Here is a 21,175-nt window from a genome sequence, read left to right on the forward strand (position 1 = left end):
GTGTGTGTGCGCGTGTGTGTGCGCGTGTGTGTGCGCGTGTGTGTGCGTGTGTGCTAATTTACAATTTACTGTGTTCAATAAGAAAATTTCAATTACTCGTTACGCATGAACAAAACATTAGTTTGCGGTAAAAAATGATATTACAATGTTAAAGTCGTGTATGGTCTATCAGGACCATCAACAGTACCACGTTTTCGAATGAATGTTAAACTCATTATGACATTCACAGAATAACCAAATGCCAGAGGCAGCTTAAACGGGATTAAATACTTCCGTCGCCTCGTCATGCATAAATGAATCTTGAATCATTCGACTTTGATTCGAATTTCTCTCTCGTCACTATTGCTCTGTTTAGTCGACGACTTATTGGTAAACTCGGGTCAATAAATCCTTTGTTTAGAGGACAGTTTTATTAACGAATTTAGGTGTGCACGTTTTTGTTTCTCTGAGTGAGAATGACTCAGATAGACAATAGTTAATGTAATTGAACGGACGGAAGACACGTTCGGAGAAACATTAAGTAGGTACTTTTTGTCTTAAAGAAAATATTTTTGTGGTTTTTGCCAACTGAAATACAAACTAAAACAATGAGATTGTAGGTAGAATACAAATATATATCTCGTGTTTACAGGTTTTCCCGACTGTTGCACATTACAAATGAAACTATATTTTTTTTGTCTAAATCGCGTGTACTTGTGCCATGGTCACGGTTGATTGGTAAAGTCAAATAAAGTGATAAAGTCGGTTGGTGGTAAAGTCATCAACCAGTATGTTTAATATTAATGCAAACCACTATATTTACGAAAGTTATTTATTTAAATTTAAAAATAAGAACGTGACCATGGAACCTGTAGTTTAGTAGCAGCAGAGCTCGTTGTGAAAGAGTTCGTCCAGGGAAATTCTGCCACCTTACCTATTACTGTCGCCAAGCGGTAATGTGAGCATTACTGCGTTCCGGTTTTGAAGGGTGCTGGTGAAATTACAGGCACAGTGGACTTATCAACTTATGTCTCAGGGTGACGGGCGCAGTGGCAGTGCCCCTCAGATCTTTGCGATTTAAAGCGCTGAGTGGCACTGTAGCTGTTATGAACAGGCGTGTAGCTTACCATCAGGCGCACGACTTGTTCGTCCCGTTACTTGATTTTATATAAAAAAAAAACTTTTTGTTTGAAAAAAACAAAAATGTACGCTACTTAGATCCGAAAAAATTATTTCATTTCTGATCTCTTAATATCTATTAGGGAAATTCTAACGAATCTCAAATATCTATCAGAGTGTATGTTGAATAAATCCATTTCGTAATCATCGTCACCTATTACACGTCCACTGTGCATGGGTCTACCCTAAGTAGAGATTTTGTTTTATAAGTAGTCCACCACGTTAACTCCATGCAGGTTAGGGTCTTCTTGCATTTAGCAAGGGTTGTGAACCTTTTTCTAGTTTCAGGTTTCACCACGTTTTCTTACACCGTTAGCAAGAGACATTTTTTATTTTTTTTTAAAGCCCCGCACTGGGCTACTCCGTTTCGCGGGTGCCATAGACACACACATAGACAACCACAAATTACACCCAAATTCACGAGAGAAATAAAATATGTAGATCATACAAATATTTCTCTCCGCCCGGGAATCGAACTCTCTGCGTGGCAGACCAACATGGTAACCGTTCGGACATGCAGGCAGTCGAATCATAGCTACTAATCAGTCACAAAGGTATGTAACTTACAAAATAAAGTCATGGGTAAGTAAGTACATGTTGCTTTTTCGCTACGCGACCACCGCTTTGTTTACAGTAGAATAATGCAGTGAGATTATTTAGTCATGCATTGTATACATATTATAAATGTTTAATTAAGTGGATTCAACAATATTGAATTCACGAAACCTAGAAGATCACTCCATAATTAATGATCGGCAGTATGGGTTTCATCCGAAACGATCAACGGGTGACCTTCTAGCGTACTTATCGCATATTTGGGGTGAGGCTATAGACAAACGTGGCGAGTCGTTGGCTGTTAGCCTCGATATAGCCAAAGCGTTCGATCGGGTCTGGCACAAAGCTCTTCTCTCCAAGCTCCCGGGGTACGGTTTGCCAGCCCAGTTATGCAGCTGGATTGCCCACTCCCTTCGTGAGCGGAGAATTCGCGTAGTTTCTGACGGCAGCATTTCGAGGTTCGTGAATGTGAATGCCGGTGTACCGCAGGGATCCGTCCTATCTCCCACGCTTTTCCTTCTGCATATCAATGATATGCTTCCACTTGGGAATATTCATTGTTATGCAGATGATAGCACTGTTCATGGGAGATATCACGGATTCCCCGCAGCTGGGCGCGCCGATACTGACAGAGAGCGATCTGATCTTGTCGTTGAGCTCAATAGAATATTGGACCTCATCTCTGCATGGGGATCTAGTAATCTTGTTGAGTTCAACGCCAAGAAAACACAGGTTTGCGCGTTAACAACAAAATTGTCGCCGTTCCTTCCCATGCCTTCTCTGATGAGCACAGCACTTTCACCTCAGAGCAGTTTTACCTTGCTCGGTATGGAAATCTGCTGTGATTTGAATCCAAGGAGCTACATCGAATCTGTGATCAGAACAGCCTCACGGAAACTCGGAGTCCTGAACAAGGTGCGACGTTTTTTCACGCCGGACCAGTTATGGCTGCTGTACAAAACACAGGTCCGGTCTTGCGTTGAGTATTGTTCGCACTTGTGGGACGGCTCCGCCAAGTACCTACTCGATGCCTTGGATAAATTACAGCGTCGTGCTACTCGAATTATAGGCGACGAAGAGGTCTCATCACGCCTTGAACCTCTGCAACTGCGTAGAGATGTTGCATCGCTTAGCGCCTTTTACCGCATGTACCATGGTGAGTGCTCTGAAGAGCTGTTCAACCTCATCCCCTCTTCCCCGTTCCTGCTCAGAAGCACGCGTGCTGGCCTTCGTAGTCACCGTTTCACTACCTGCCGAATTCCATCGCGTACTAAAAGGTTCGGTGGCTCCTTTCTCTGCCGCACGGTTGACAAATGGAACTCCCTTCCGGCACATGTCTTCCCTCCCTCTTATGATATGGGGTCCTTCAAACGAGGCGTGAAGAGGCATATTGTAGGCAGGCAGGGTGGAGGTGGCTAGTGCAGTGAGGATTTCATCGCTGCACTAGGTTCCTTCGCGTTTGGATACCACTTTCCACTTAACATCAGGTGGAGTGGAGTCATTTGCCTGTCATGTATAAAAAAAAAAAAAAAAAAAACGAAAGAGAACTGGAATCTAGTTAGACGTTAAAATTAATCTCACCAAAATCATGGCTGTTAACACGTCTAAGTTGGGAGACAACGTACAAGTGGGTACGTCGGCTTCCATGATACATGAATGTAAGGCTAATGGGTGTCCACTTTAAAGTTCCTCGAAACCAGCATACGCAGGCAAATAATAAAAGCAGATTGTAGATTTTCTACTTATTTTACAATTGAAAATTCTTCCAGTCTATGTTTAGCAATAGCAGCTATACAGAAAAATCGATTTTATTTGGCGGCCATGTTGGATCCGCCTTATTACAATTAATTTGGTTCAGTTGAATACCTATGACTAGAGTCTGTCAAGGACTTGTAATACAAATGTACTAAAGTCAATATAGTATAGTTTTAGTTTCTTTCTATCCTTATACGTCTATAGTTACTGGAGTCAGACAAATTTCCAGTTTTATTTTTTACTACAGGTATTACAATGGTTTTCATTAATTCCTCGGGTAAGTAACAATGTCTGACACACAACGTATAGAACATTGCCAACAGAGACTAGAGATATGAGGACCCGCGTACTGAAGATGCTCAATGCAGAGACCGTCTTGCCCTGGGGATTTACCTCGAGAAATTGACCTGATAGTCATACCCTTAGCAGTGTACCTAGGTCCAACCTGCTTACTGTTGGTCTCAAAATCGTTCATCCCTCCCGCGATGATCCTAAAGGTGACTTTTTAAGAAAATTGATAAATGACTGTAACAAATATTGATAATGTCAAAAAAGTTAACGTCTATAAGTTAACGCCAGCGACCACTGGTATATGCAAGTAAACTTATTCTTTTTACAATTAAACTTACAAAATTAAAAATTAAATTTACAAGTAAACTTAAGTCGGATAATAATCCGACTTCAAAAAACGAGGAGGTGCACAATTAGAGTGTATTTTTTTTGGGTGTATGTTACGCGATTACTCCGGCCATTTGTGGACCGATTTTGATAATTCTTTTTTTTTGTTGGAAAGAGGGCACCTCAGTAGTGGTACCATTTAAATTAGAAGAAAATGTTCCACCGATAAGGGTTGCAAACTTGAGGATGAATCTGGTTTCGCTTTCCGGTAACCGATTTCAATAAACCTTGGCAAATAGATGTATGACGAACTTTTGAAATCGTTCTTTTTTTCTCTGTATTGAGATTATCAATTCAATATTTTGATATGTTGTAGACCAATGACGTCACTATTAAGATCTTGCGTGGCCAGGTTTTTTAAAAAGTTTTATAATAAAATAAAGCGTTTCATAATAAAATAAATTAACCGATGTATTAGTACTGTGTTCTATATCACTTACAAATATTTAGGGCGTCGTTTTTCGTGTAAATGTGTTAAAGGAGCCATATTAAACAAAAAAGTAAAATACACACTTTCGTTGTCAATTTTTTTTGTATAGTCAATGTAAATCTGGCCGAAACATTGGGATAATAGGTAGGTGTGCAAATACCTTATAAATTGCTTAGCGTATTTATTCACGTTTTGTAATGTTAGTATAAATAAGTAAAATACGTAAGTAAAACACAGAACATGAAACAATTTTTTCGGATCAAAAAAAGACAAACATACGCAAATTGGATGCAAAAAAAAAAAATAGTTTCATTTCCTATACGTAAGTAATAAATAATTTTCGAATTATAGAAGGTGGAAAAATGTAGTTTTCGGTAACAAACAACATTGTTAGAGCGTTGCCTATTGTTTTAACATGCAGTTTTGTATCGTGATAAAATGCTTAAGTGTTTTGTATAATTTGCTGATCTGTTTAATCATTCATTCTAGCACAATTATTTTTTCTTAGTAAAATTGTTTCTTCTTATATATATATCGTATAAAAAAGGTTATTCCTATTTATATCCAGTATAAGCTCCTGTCTTAGCGCTAAATTCAAGGGTATACTGTTTGTAAGTGTGAACATATTAAAGTCGAGAAAACGTTAATGTACTTTGTTATAATGTACCTACAACATAATGTATAATGTACAGCAGCAGTTGAGTGATGGTTATACCTTTCTATCGCCAGTTAATGAACTGCTAGCTTCTACTGTTGCTTCAGACGGTGTGTGTTTTGTCTTGATAATTTTGCATTTTATTTTATTGAATTTTTATTGAATATATGTATAAAACAATTATCTTAAAAATAGTGGAATTTGTCAAATTTTTATACATAGTAATAGATAAGGAATCTGAGCTTTACAAAATCATATTGATAACATCTGCAGCGAAACAAAGTACTTTGTAATATTGATTTTATTGAATATCTTGATGTTATATGACCATGATCTTCATTTAGTTTTTTTAAATTACTCCACTAATTTGTAATAATTATTATTAATAGTAAAGTTCGTACCCAAAGAAAAATTACTTTTTTCTGACAACACTCGAATTGGCGTCTGTATACTAAACTAGGACAACTACACCCGTTATTATGTTAGTACCTTACGACCGTGACGATCTCGGTCCAGCCACGAAAGAAAAACCAATGGCAGGGCCTAAAGTCTCGATTACTATCTGAACCGCTGTCGCCAAAAACTCAGACTATCATAATTAAAACACTATGAAATCTAGACAATAATTGGTCGTCGTTTTGTCGTCAAATTCTAGACTGTTAATATCATATTTAAACTTTACCCAGTTGGCATACCGTTAAAAGTTCAATACCTAATAGACGTTTTGATTGTATATTGAAGTTTTATTCATTACGCTGTTATCTAGTGGCAATAGCTGAAAGACGATGAACGATTAACGTCTGTTAATATTTACCAAAAAAATCGACCATTTTGCAATGATATAAGGTTTACTTTAGTTTCTTATAAGAAAAAATCTATAATTACGATAAACAGAAAATGAAAAATTTATTAAAATTAAATAAAACAAGACTTATTAATGGTGATATGATACACTCCTGGATAATATTTTAAACTGCCTCCGTGGCCGAACGGTTACCATACCGGACTGCCACGCAGAGGTCCCCGGGTTCGATTCCCGGGCCGGGAGAAATATTTGTATGGCCTACATTTATTTCTCTCGTGAGTTTGGGTGTAATTTGTGGTTGTCTATGTGTGTGTCCATGGCACCCGCGACACAGGGTTTCCCTAGTGCGGGGCTATGTTGAGTGTGTGCGTTATTATTATTATTATTATAATATTACAGGTGCGACTATCATTTTTGCCCTAATGTACAAAGAGAAAATGGCGACTGAGCTCAAGTATGCGGAACTCCGCGTACTGTTGGCGCACGTGCTACGCCCACTAAGTACTTCTACTGTATTTATTGTTCTGTTGTCCCAGCGTTTAGCACTGTGAAGCCCTAGAAGGTCCAGGGTCAGATTCTTGGCAAGACCAATATAGAAACGAGATTTTGTTGTTGTTCTGGTGTGGGTTTTAATTATAAACGATGCTTCACTACAGTGGTACTTAAAAGTCTATACAACCTCAAACGGTTTTGGTTGATTCCGCATAACCGTGAAAGTGCTGAATGAATGAAATCTTTGGAAAAAATATAATAGTAAAGTTGAGGATATACACTGATTACTATACGGTTTAAAAATACCATTCCTAAAAATTTTCATAATACAAAAAAACATATACTTACAACCGCTGTATTCAATAGGCACTTCACATATAGTAATGATTTTTTAACCGACTTCAAAAAAGGAGGAGGTTCTCAATTCGACTGTATGTTCTTTTTTTTGTATGTATGTTACGCGATAACTCCGGTATTTTTGTGAACCGATTTTCGTGATTCTTTTTTTGTTGGAAAGGGGGTACTTCCATAGTGGTCCCATTTCATTTTGAGGAAAATCATCCACCTCGAAGGGTGGCTGTTCACGCATGAAGATTCATTTTTATAAATAGCGCCTAACTTTAATTTAGGAGCAATTACTTTAATGGTTGATTTTGCTATTTCTCCAATTCAAGGCGATTTTCTCTCGATATACTTTGTGCAGTGTCGTAGTGAGAACCTATTTTTTTTATCTCCAGTGTCAAGTCCTGTATAGTGGCGAACTAGGGAATATTTCAATAAAACTTAGCAAATAGACGTAATTCCACGTACTTTTGAGGTCGGTTTTTTTAGTACTCTGTACTGAGATTATTTTATATCACCTGAAGTAAATAGAACACGTGTACTATACGATATTTTTTTTCAAATGGTTTTAATTTCGTTTGTAAAAAAATAAATTCTTAAATAAAGCCAGTGTTACTGTCGCTCTACACGCGCAAAATGAACTGTATTAGTACGGAAAAAATTCTAATTCGAGCTAAGGTAGTATCGACTTGTAATTAGAGTCATTGTCCGATATATTATTATTACAGAGTCGGTACGCCCCGTAATCATTTAATTAAACAGAATTTCCGTAACCTAGCATAACTTCACACATAACACAAATACCGCCATTTGAACTTCATAAATCTGGACGACGTTAGTAATACAGTTTTGTGTTAGAACTGTACAGCGGTTCGCTAGGCAAGACAAACAGATCCGTAGTACGGAGTATGTATGTACATAGCTAACGAGTTGAGCAAACTATGCCCGGTCGTAGTCGACCACACTGACTATAACTCCAGGTACAAGAATTAAAAGAGAGAACGAATAAAGTGGTACATAATTGTAGAATAGAATAGAATAATTTATTTCATATTACCAATATAAAACATAATTGTAGTATTAAGTATAATCAATATCACGATATTTTTCTACCATGATATTCAATTTGGATACTGGATATAAATAGCAATAACCTTTTTATACGATCTTTGGACATATTTATTTAATATTATTATTCATCCATACATTTAAAGTTCCAGAAAGCTCTAAGGAATCTAAGTTAATGGAGAAAAAGTGTACAGAATAAACCTCTTGAGTTTTGGCGTTAACTTTTATAAACACCCGTCGTAGGATTTAGTACTCTCTAAAAATAAATTGTTCTTGTTATATAATTACATGTGTAAGGGTATGAAATTGTGCGTAAAACAATACCAAGAGCAATCAAACTTCCTCGCAGGTTGATTGATATCACTCGAACAAGTCACAAAGTTCGACAATTCGGAAATGAAGTTTAAATTGTATAGCAATTTTACAAAGATACTACATCGGTGTCGTATTTCTGTGTTACTGTACGAAATATTTTTTTAAAACCATGAATTTTAAATGTCTTTAATAAAATAAAAAATGAAAACGCAATGACAATGATCTTATTCTAAATTTGTAATATTACATAAGGTTAATCGTTACTTACCTGTTCGAACATTTAAACATACTATGTATTTGTACAATGTTTTATTATGTAGGTATTTTACTTTTTATTTGTTTACTAACATCAACTTCACGTCCATGTACTGCTTTTGTATCAGAAAAACCTACAATGGGAGTGAGAGGTTAACTGGAAAGCGATTTTTTTATTAAAATACCTAAATACGTATAAATGGCAAAGTTATTTGTGTATTTTAGTAGCAGTAGAACTCCTTGTGAAAGAGTTCGTATATTTCTGCCGCCAAGCCTTAATGTGAGCATTACTGTGAGCATTACTGCATTCAGAATGAAATTCTTTTAATGGAGGATTTAAATTGAATTCAAAACATGTAGTAGCGGTAGAGCTCCTTGTAAAAGTGTTCGTCCAGGGAAGTACTTCCTTGCCTGTTTCTGCCGCGAAGCAGTAATGTGATTATTACTGAGTCTGATTTTGAAGGGTAAGAGTGCTGGTGAAATTATATTCAACTTATGTCTCAATTGCGATTTAACACGTTCGGATCGGGAACATGGCGGTACATCATCATTTCATCAACCAAAAAATGTCTCGGAGCGGGGTGCGCCATCGGTGGACACGGCGAAATTATGCATTATCTATTATATTCTGACTGTTTTAATACAATTAATCAGAAATAATTTGCTATGTTGATTGTCGTTTTTCTGTTAAGTTCGTTTTTCAAATAAATACTTTTTTAACCTTGATTTATTTTTACTTTCTTACACGATATCAAATTGCTGAGTTACAAATTTGACTGTTGCACAGGGCGGGAACGTCCAATTGAGCATTTTCTTTCAAGGTGTTGTGGGTTTCTTAGTATATGAAAAGTCAAGTGTTGTGTGACCGGTGGTACACTTCGTCTGATGGACCAGCTGTCCGTGCTCCACCGGTGGTACACGCCGCTCTGAACGTGTTAAATCTCTGAGCAGCACTGCAACTTTTATCGACAGGCGTGCCGATAATTATCAGGCGCACGAGTTTGTTCCGTCACTAGCTATAATAAAAAAAATATTTCAGACAAAATCCATATTATGTTAATAACAATTAAGTTATGAGCTAGTTTCTAATAAATAGGTACTAATATTATTCTAACCATAGAGGCTTTATTTCTTTAAATGAAATAATGAAATATAACAATAATAAATCAAATAAATGAACTTGTTCGTTATTCCTTTTCCACATGTTACTATTTGGTTCGATATATCTTATAAATAATGATATAGACCTAGTTACACAAATGTATTGATAAAAGTAGGTAAGTTTCAAGGACCTTTAATGGAAGTTGGCACCCACTTAGATTTCAATTCTTTTATCGGCGAAACCGACTGACCTAGTTGTTTGTTGTCCTTAACATAGCCTAATTCTGGTGCTATAACTTACACTAATGACATATAAAATAATAAAAATACTGTTAATTTTCAATATTAAGTATTTATCTATTAGCAAACATATACAGTATGTATGTGATGCCCTGAAATAGCTGACTGAATACTGATAATTTTGAGTATTTTTGCCGCCAAGCAGTAATGTCAGCATTATTGCGTTCCGGTTTTGAAGGGTACGGGAGCTGGTGAAATTGCAGGCACATGGGACTTGTCAACTTATGTCTCAGGGTGATGGGCGCAATGGGAGTGCCCCTCAGATCTTTGCGATATGAGTGGCAATGCAACTGTTATGGACAGGGGTGTCGCTTTCCACCAGGCGCACGTCTTGTTCGTCCCATCACTTGGTATCATAAATAAAAACAAATTAAAAACCATATTACTCATCCATTAGCAAACATGTAAAGTACAGTCGATGCCCAAAGATACCTAAGGCTCAATTCACACTGGCGCAGAGTCGAAGCGTCGCGTCGCGTCCTCTTTTTCAACTATAACGCTTGGCGACGCGCGTCATCGAGAGACGACACCCGCATTAGCGCGCCCGGGTCACAGTGCTGTATTAGTTCAGAGACTTTTGAACATTCACTGCGCGCAAGTAACGAACGGTGACGCACGAAACCGCTTGACTTTGACTAAGAGTCGACGCGCAAAGGCGCGTTTAGTTATCATTAAAATTGACCCGTGTAGCTATCACCGCGTTTAAATTACTGTCTGACTTCTTAAATCCATGCGTGCACGTTCATGTAATATCATTGAAAAAGAAGCACGTTAAGTCGTAACAAAATAAGTGTAGTTTCTCTGTGTCCTGCCATTCGGCAGACTAAGCCAGGTATAAAGCCGGGTATACATTAGCGAGCTGTAACTGTAACGTGACAGATACAGTAGCGAGGTTCTAGTATGTACGCTTGAAACAGTTAGTGAAAAAGTGAGCAGTCTTCAATCAGCCGGCTCACTATGAATCGCACGCATTCCGCTCGCGGCAAGCTCGCGAACGAGGTACACACTATGATTTTTAATTACATAACATGCAACGGTTACGGCTAAAGCTCGCTAGTGAATACCCGGCTTTCTGTTATCAATAATCACAGTGTGTACGTGGTTCGCGAGCTCGCCGCGAGCGGAACGCGTGCGATTCGCAGTGAGCCGACGATAACCAGGTGAGTATCAGGCGAGTGAAGACTGTTACACGCGTACACACTGGAACAGCGTTACTGTATCTGTCACGTTACAGTTCGCTAATGAATATCCCGCTTTATACCTGGTTTAGTCTGCCGAAATAGCAGGACACAGTGAAACTGTACTTATTTTGAACAAACCAGGTTATATACAACCTGTATTTTTGCAAATAAATTATGAACTAATGTAGGATTTTGTGTACAAAAAATGTGGATCCGACAAATAAGTATAAAGTTACAAATATAATAGATTACCTACATTCGAATAACGTACATATTGGCAACGGCTTCGAAGAGTACTTAATTTTACTCAAAGCGATAAAGTTATAAAGTCTAAGGTGTCGTGTATGTGTGAATTTAACTACTTAAATCGGTTTACTAACTTAGTTCTACCTTTGGCCATGGCAATTTATATGAATCTATTTTAGTTTGGTGATAAAGTTTCTTTATCTAATTTGTACGCTTTAATTTGAATAGTTTAGAATAATGATAATCAAGAATTGGAATAGGACAAAAGTACGTCAAGTTTGATACTAACATTAAAATTCAACCTATCAAACCTATCAAAAGAACGATGCAAATGATAGAGTCAAGCTCGTTCATTGTACCAATTAATGTTTTATACACCTTGTATGTTGTTAAAGCCAGAGTCAACGTCAAATAATCTTTAATATTGATATTTAATCAACTGCTTACTCGTAACTACTGCTACTGCTTATTCGTAAGGCAGATTCCTACTCTTTTTTTATTAAAAAAAAATAAGTGCTCATTTGACTTCCATCTCACGTGATGAAAAACGGCGATGAAGTCGACGGTGGAGCATGCACACCTAAATAATGCCTATTCACTCTCGCATTGAAGAGGTCCAAATTATATCGTTCAGGGAACAAGTCTGCAGGCAGGCAGGGAATTCCATTCCACAGCCGCTCGCCATGCAAATGTGGAAGAGACACGCTTCGTGCGAATTCTTCAGATATCCACAACATAGGGGTGTAGCCTAAGCCTACGCCTGGTGCCCCGATGATGGAAAGGGGAAAAGCGGAATTAATTCTTTGTAAATACACATTTGTACATATCTATCATTTACAATACTTAATTCAAATAACATATGGATTTTTTGTCATCCAAGTACGCAGAAGCTGTATAAATAACCTATAGTATAAACTTTTTCTATCACTGTAGTTTTAAACATGAATGGCAAATTTTGTATATCAACTGGAATCTTATTATAGAAGCGTATACATTGCCCCATAAAGGAATTTGTGACTTCGTGAAGACGACAGTCAAGAACAGCCAGTTTATTTTTATTCCTCGCACTAATGTTATGCCTGTCCATTGACTTACAAATAAATGGACGACGGGTCTAATACAAAAACCACGAAAAAAATGTCCCAAGTCAACCTATTCGAAATTTAAATTGTAATGTCATCGCAGTATCGCGCTGTCAGTAGAACAAATGAAGACTAAAGCGGAGTGTCGCGCTCTGTATACGATTTTAGCGCCTTACAAGTGCGGACACTTTTTAGCGCGGACCCGACGTCCATATAATTGTAAGTCAATGTGCCTGTCACTATTTTTCATAAAAAAATACTATTATTCTTCTTAAGTGTAAGAGCGCTCATTTCTATAAACTACTTTCAAAGACAATCTGGAGTCCAGATTGTAAATTGCCTAACCGCACGTTTCTGCTGGACAAAGATTCTATTTATATCAGTGGCATTATCCCAAAGCAAAATGCCGTATGTCATTGTGGGATGGGATGGGACGAACGAGTCGTGCGCTTTATGGTACGCCTGTCCATAGCAGTTCCAGTGCCACTCAAAGCTTTTAGGGGCATTACCAATGCACCCGTCACCAAAAAACCAAGTTGATAAGATCCATGTGCTACAGGCACTTCACCAATAAAAGTTAGAAATTTGTTTAATATAACCAGCAAAATGTTTAATGATTAAAAAACAATTCAAAAAGAACTAAAAATGTTTAATGAACAAAAATTTAAAAAAGAATCTCTAGTAGTTTATCGGGCAGGTTTTATTATGTTTCGCTTTCGCGCCATTTTCAAGTATTTTGGGGACAGCGGGACATAAGGCTTAAAAGCGGGACTGTCCCGCTCAAAGCGGGATAGATGGTCACGTTACTCATGACCCGCTAGACTCGCCATATACGTTCGAGTAGTACATGTTCAAATCTAAGTAGCCGAGTATTTAGTTTAGAAATTCTACTTGACTTCTATTTTGCTACTATAGCTCGGTGTTTTTACTACTAGTTAACCCTTTTAAACCGTGCTGTACCTTGGGGTTCATTCTCCAATACTGCTTTAATATCCCACTAAACTGTAAACTAAACATGTGTCGTCTAAGCATAGGATTTTGGATATTCTAACGGGATTGTGTTTCATATAATGAAGTAGTTACGATGAAAATTTTGGTAAAAGGATTAAAGTTTAAAATGTGGTTCAAATTATGCGATACCTACATTAATTTGTTATATATTGCTTACCACCGGTCGACTGAAGGTTAAGATGTTATAATTGATGACCTCGGTAGCGATTAACAGTGTGGATGCTAGATGAGGAGGTCTTGGATTCGATTCCCGGTAAGACTAGTAGTGTAGAACACCCTCTGGCCAGATGAAGTGCCAATCTGTAGGTAATCTGCTTTTCTCGGCAGACATACGTCAAAAACATATTTCAAAAAGCACACTACTTTGTGTTTATCTAACGAAATAAAGAGTGTTTTAGATAAACATTTTAATGAAATCTTTAGGTAGGCTACTGAAAAACGTGAAAAGGCGTAACTTGTTTGTCAATGTGAAATTTATTGTCTAACCTGATTTATAGGCGAGCTATACGGTAAGGACAGAAAACATTGGTACAGTTATCGCCCATGATCTGAAATTTGGAATCAAATTAAATAAATAATAAATAAAAAAATTCATGAATTTCATTTTAGTTGATATAATTTCTAAAATTTTTACCATTTTATAAAGCTCTAGAGAAATGAAGCCGCCTTTAAATAAACTTTTCCATTAGCGCCGGGCGCCTCTAGCGCTAGTACTGCAGTGAGCCGAAGAAATGGATTCCGATAGGGCTTCTGACCAGATATCAGAGGGCGAACAGTCGGAAGCTGAGCTGCGGTGCAAAAAGCAATGGCCGAAGCATTAAATCTCCATAACATTTTTAAAATGTCCACCGGCAAGAGCTTAGCTCTTAAATAAAAAGAAAAGGAAGAGAATTGAGGACTTAGAATTGGATAGGAGGATAGGCGCGTTATTTATTTGAATATCTGAAGTCCGAGATACCAAGTCTATGTCGACAGAATTGAACAAGTTCAAAATAAATTTATTAAATTCTTATGCTATAAAATGAATGCTGTAAGGATCAGAATCTATATTCTGAACATTAAAAATGGTAATGTCGACTGTTTTGATTTACTGGGTTATCTTTCGTTTAATGTATCAACTCGTTCTTTGAGACTCTATTACCCTATTGCAGTTCCCTTTGCGAGGACTAACTGTAGACAAAATAGTTTTCTATGAAGAGCTAACAAGAGCTTGGATAGTGTGCTGAGGGCTTAAAATTGAACTTCGATACACGCTACTTCGACAATGTTACGTTGACATGATTTTACTAAGACACCCGCCCTTTTTTACTTTTTTTACAAAACTCCGATGATATTGGCTTGTTTTAGACCCTCGTTACACTTTATATAACTAATAAAAGAATTATTCGATTATATGATTTTGTTTTTTTTTATTATATGGATCGGTAGGGTAAAACCGGGATAGATGCTGCAGTGGGATAGGTGCCTCGTTTTCAAAAAACCTAATTTCCCCAAATCGCAACAAAGAATAATTAGTTTAAATAAGAAGTATAGACACCACTCATCAAAGTTCCTGCAGGGCTTCGTGTGGAATAGACGCGTTTGGCTTCTGCATGCCTTTATCTCCGCGACGAACTCGATAAACGGATCAAAATTTCAAACGCAAGTATTTACTGTCGCATAACTTTGTAAGTTACAATAAATTCCGTTTTATTTTTATTATAATTATACACTGGTTCATTAACTGCGCACCTAGGTGTCAATAATCGCTCTTTTGTATATAGCTTGTTTATATAATAAAAGGGCATCTGTCCATATCTGCCCTTAGGAGCAAAGGACAAAACAAGGAAATTAGGAAAATAAAATAAAAAATGCATTATTTCAGTGAAAAAGACATGTAAATAATAATAGTTTAAAAGTAAATAAATGTACCAAAAAGACAAATTATTCACAGTTCAAACAGAGAACATTTTTGTATGGAATGTTTTGATAGCTACAAAAATACGAAATCAAGTAAGTAGTAACTTTAAATACGTATGTATTTATTATTAACGGTGTAGTATGTATATATACAATATATTAAAGATTACAAATGAAACATTTTATTATGAATATTACAATTTTATTCTAAAGGGCATCTATCCTTCTTAGTATTTTCATTGTGTGGCTTTTATCCATATAGGTAGGCATCTATCCAAAATGGGTTTCTTGCAAATGTTTTTTGCAAATCTCAAAATGGGTTTGCAAAAAGTTTCTTCAAAGTCAGTAAATGTTAGATCAATAAAATCAAGTATTCATGTAATGTAAACAATTAAACTAGTGATATCCATAGGAATTATTTATTCGTGGTAAACTAATAATTTTTAAATTAAGAGGCCCTTTCAAAAAGTGGGGCATCCCGGTTTTACCCTATGTAATAAGAAACCATTTCCTAAATGGGTTTGTAATGATGATTTTTCTTATCTGGGTACAAAGATTTTTTTTTAAACATCTCGTCTGTCTTGTCGAAGTGGCGTAGTGTCTGAGTAGAAATCATGTCGATGTAACATGTTGTCGGAGTAGCGTATTGTCTGAGTAATGTCGAAGTAATATATTGTCGAAGTAGCGTAATCTCTGAGTAAAATCGTGTCGATGTAACATATTGTCGGAGCAGCGTGTGTCAAAGTTCAATTTTTGAGCAATCATGCACCTGAAGGTAAGCTACACGCCTGTCCAAAACAATTGCAGTGCCACTCAGAGCTTTAAATCACAAAGATATGAGGGGCACTGCTAATGCGCCCGTAACCCTGAGACATAAGTTGACAAGTCCCATGTGCCTGTAATTTCACCCTTCAAAACAGGAACACAGTAATGCTGACATTACTGCTTGGCGGCAGAAATAGGTAAGGTAGCAGTACTGCCCTGGACGAACTCTTTCACAAAGAGCGCTACTAAAATTATAATGTTGATGCGCTAAAGCGTAAACTCACGGACATTCTATTTAATTTTATTCAATAATTTGTGACTAGCGCAGGTATTGGGAATATTTATGTAAGGGCAAGTTGTTAAGAAATAGTGTTTATCGTTCGTTTGTTTAATGCTCGTGTATGATTTGTCTGAAGCTACAGGTGACCAATAATTGTCTAAATGTTTCTTTTCCTGATTCTATTAAATGTAAGAAGCTGTTGGTTTTCCATGAATAAATAAATAAATTAAATATTTATGAATTTTATACATGTAGCCTTATAATAATAATGCATAGAATGATAGTTTCATATCAAACGGACTGTCACAAGTGAGGCAAAAATCAAATTCATGTAGGCTATTTTTAGTAGTAGGTTAATTTTCGGTTTTAGTGAATATTTATATAAAAATACAAGTTGAAACGCGTTACTTCCTTGTGGAATGTGATGTTATTATCTATTTTATGTTTGTCTGACGTATAGACACGCTATTTAAAAAAATATTTATATTTTACACTCATTTCGTCATTTTTAGCTAAAATTCTGAAGCTGTTCGAGGTGTAAGTTGACCTTGAGCACTGAAGGCCCGCCCGCTCGTGTAGGCCCTTTGGGAGCGCTTCAATTTGCCTCACTTAGCGTGTGCTGGCTAGGTTTCTATGCGTTATTATTCTAAGCATGTAGCAATATACATATAGTACTATACTTTAACCTATTTCTGCCGCCAAGCAGTAATGCGAACATTATTGCGTTCCGGTTTTGAAGTATAAGGGTGCTGGTGAAATCACAGAAACATGGGACTTGTCAACTTTGTCTCAAGGTGCCGGGCGCAATGATAATGCCCTTCAAATTGCGGTTTAAAGCTCTGAGTGGCACTGTAACGTAATGGGCAGGCGTGTAGCTCAACAGACACTCGACTTGTTCGTCCCGTTACTTATAATAATAATAAAAAATGGTATCATTTGGGATCTTGTACAGTTAGCGTCAAAACTATCTATCCAGGTAACAATACGTACACATTCACAGCAATCAATTTATGTGAGTGCTCATAATATTGGAAATATTTAGTTAGGAAGCAATGAATAGCAAGGTTAACTTTATCTTCCTCTCTATATCTTCCTCCAATAACACATTTACTAACTTGTACAATATCAATGGTGAATTTATGAAATACGTCGCCGTTATTTGTTTCAATTTACGAAAAATGTCTTCATATTTGTTGACAATTTCTATTCTTGGCGCAAAATATTCCGCGATAGCCACTGTCGCGTTTCATTTGCCACCAAGCGCAGCCCAAATTATTAAGTAAAAGCAAAACTTAAACATGACTAAGTTTCTATATAATAATCTTGAAAGATCTGATCTCTTTTCGTGACACATAGTGTCGGGACTAGCAATTGTCCATAACAGTTGCAGTGCCACTCAGAGTTTTAAATCGCAAAGATTTGAGGGGCAATGCCCTGCCTTCGTCACCCTGTGATATAAGTTGAAAAGTCCCATGCGCCTGTAATTTCAACACCCTTAGCGTGCTTACGCACTGCATCCTATTCGTATTTCTTTCGAACCCGGGACTATACAAATCTAGAAAATTCGGAGATACTTCGGATGTCGCTTGTGCACTAAGTCCGATTCGCGTCCAAAAAAATACGAATATCGCTTGTACATATAAAATGATCCCTGTGACATTTTGGACCGTCAATAATGCTCACATCACTGTTTGGCGGCGGAAATAGGTAAGGTGACAGTGCTTCCCTGGACCAACTCTTTCACAAGGAGCTCTACTGCTGATAAGTATAATTGAATACGAATTTAAGTAGGTATGTGTATTCGAATAGCACTCTAAATACACAGCATTGTAAAAAATTACATTTTTCGTAATAACAATTGGCTTGTATAGGATCAATTACCGTGTACAGACATTTCATTGTAATGCCGCGCAAACCTGTTTTGTGTTGGATACAGGCAACCGGCAACTAGAGGCAAATATTCTATATTCATACAAATTGCGACTATGTCCGGTTGCCGCAACCAATTTCTTATCAACTGTATGAAAATAGAATATATGCTTCTTATTGCATTCTTGTATCCAACACTGGTACTCAATCTTTGATTCCCACTCTAGTTATAATAAGGTCACATCTGCGAAATCACAATTTTTCAGAAGAAAGGTTAAAATTTTTTATGCTGAGATTATGGAGATTTATAAAATTTCACATATAAGCAATTTGTTTATTGTAGTTCGTATTATTTTATTACTTTCATGTAATAAAAGCACTTTTGACGTATGATCACATGTGATTTTCTTATCCTATGAGAACGAATTTTCTTATATTTTTCTAGCCTTTTAGCTGTACGTTGAATCCGACGCTACACTAGAACTCTATTATCCGTAAAAGGGAGCAAAACTGCTCCAAGCTTGCAGGTAATAGCTATGCCAAAGAGCACCCCTAATATTAAAAGTGGCTGCCATACTTGCATAGTTATAATACTCAAATACAGACTATGCTGCATTTTAGTAATAAAACTAATACATAGAATACAACGTTTTACTTACTAGTTTTTTAACCCGTTGAAGGACTGCAAGAGCGTTTATCGTGAAATTAAATATTAGAATATGATAGTACGGGATACCCCGTTTCACTATATGGATCTCAAAAAACCAACTCCGAGCTTTACAGTGCTTTCTGTGCTGTTGCCACGTACTGTTTTTCCATTTATTTATTTATTCATGACAAACCAACAGCTCCAAACATTTAATAAAAACAGGAAAAGAAACATAAACCCAATTACAGGTTTCCACATATAGCTTCATACAAATAAAACAAAAGCATTAAACAACATAAATAATAACAACCCAATGCGTGCGGTTATGTCACAAATTATTCAATAAAATTAAATGGAATGTCGGTGAGTTTACGCTTTAGCGCATCAACATTACAATTATAATAAATATTCATATCAACATCCAAGTCATGATTGCTCAGCACACTGTCCAAGCCTTTGCTAACTCTACATAAAAAACTATTTTATCTATAATTAATCTTCGCTAAGGTAACTGTACCGTGATAGAGCCATAGAGAACTGACAATATTCAATGACTTACATACATTGAACATTTTATTGTGAATCAATATAAGCACTACGGCAAGAAAAGTAGTGAAATTTTTGTGTGCGCTGCTATTTAAGTAATTATCCATGAAAGGGTTAAATTATCTAGTACTTTTCCTCACTCTACATGTTTATTGTTCTTATAAAGGTACACTTATAAAGGTATTGTTATGATTCGCCTACTTCCACCATATGAGAATAGGATAAAATTAAACTTCACGAACACATATCTTAATTTTCGCCCTGTGAATTACTAATTTTTGGTACAAAATTTTGTAATTAATTAAATTCCAATATCCAGTCCCTCTTTCCAATTACATGCCCCTTTTGAAATTTATCGTCCCGCCGGCCATGAAATTATCTTCTTCGAGCAAAATCTCGGTTTGAAACCATTTTACGTGAATAATTTTTGAAGGTTTGCAACAAATATTTTAATGTTTATTATAAACAAGAACGTGCGCCAACAACACTCGCTTGTAGATAACGAATTACTTAGCAATAATGATAGTAATTAAAAGTGCTAACACCACAACACATAACAATAAAACTAAATAAAAAAAAAGACTAAATTAAAAACAAAGACAAAAAGAACTATCTATTTTTGGTGTACCTATTTAATCACTGAAATTATTTAATAAGAAATACCAAGACGAAAGTATATCAGATGTGAATTTTGTTGTTTAACAAGATTTACGATAAAATGTTTTTTTCTTTTCTTTTAAGTGTAACTTAACAAGAAAATATTTAATCTTAAGAATAACTTACCCATAAATTAAAGTTCAAAATGCATCCATAGTAAAGAACACAGGTTGGTTGGTTGATCAGAAAAAGTTTTAAACTAAAATCCACTTTGCTCACTGAACACAGATTGCATTCGATTCGCTCAGCACATCGCGCACTTTCAGTTCCACAATCGAAGTTCGGGAAAGTTTCGCAGCGAGTCGGTGCGGCGGCGATCGTGTGGCGCCGGCGACGGTCGGCCAACGAATGAGGGGTTGTGGTCCCCGCCCACAGCTGGGAGCCTCCCTCCTGTTGCGGCACTCGTGCTCACTTTTCTGCCGCTCTAACAACTGGAACCACCGAGGAAGTTTTCCGCTTTTTTAAAAGTTTCAACTTTCACGCTTTCAATTGTACTTGAAAACTGTATTTATGACTGTTTTGCTGGCTGAAATGTAATGTTCCTTTATAATGGTTACGTGGCTTGGCAATCACATGAACTGTTTATGTCGTACCCTTAGTGATGTAGCCTAGTGTAACCTGATGTGATCATGCGTCAAAGTGCTTTTATCACATGAAAATCATAACATGAAACAAATTGTGTACATCGCACTCCTATTACAATTGTGTTGTAACTCAAAATATGTGAAATATAACGTCAATAAAACCGTTGTTAAAATATTGTAAGTAACAATTTAATACTTTAAGGAAATAATTTAAACAAAACAAACAAAAAACTTTTTGTGAGCCAGTTCTTGACAAATTTCCCTTTTATTTTTAAATATATATTTGGCAAATAGGAAATTGTTTAAAGGTCTGTAAAGTACCTATTCATTTTTACCCGATTTCAAAAAAGAGGAGGTTCTCAATTCGACTATATGTTTTTTTTTGTATGTATGTTACGCGATAACTCCGGTATTTGTGAACCGATTTTGATGATTCTTTTTTTGTTGGAAAGAGGGTTCCTCCATAATGGTCCCATTTAATTTTGAAGAAAATCATC

The 21,175-nt window shown here is 36.5% G+C and overlaps 1 protein-coding gene across 1 annotated transcript in view; it reads right to left on the reverse strand.

The window, feature by feature from the left end:
* LOC113226915 overlaps nucleotides 1-20,432 on the reverse strand; it is a 220,795-nt gene extending 200,363 nt beyond the window's left edge. Inside the window, exon 1 of the mRNA XM_026459722.1 lies at nucleotides 20,221-20,432. The gene's annotated coding sequence lies outside the window, so the exon portion shown is untranslated. The remainder of the gene's footprint in view (nucleotides 1-20,220) is intronic.
* Between the last annotated feature and the right edge of the window lie 743 nt (nucleotides 20,433-21,175).

This window comes from Hyposmocoma kahamanoa, unplaced genomic scaffold (assembly GCF_003589595.1).
Source record: "Hyposmocoma kahamanoa isolate Upper Pololo Valley unplaced genomic scaffold, ASM358959v1 202, whole genome shotgun sequence".
Classification (NCBI taxonomy): domain Eukaryota; kingdom Metazoa; phylum Arthropoda; class Insecta; order Lepidoptera; family Cosmopterigidae; genus Hyposmocoma; species Hyposmocoma kahamanoa.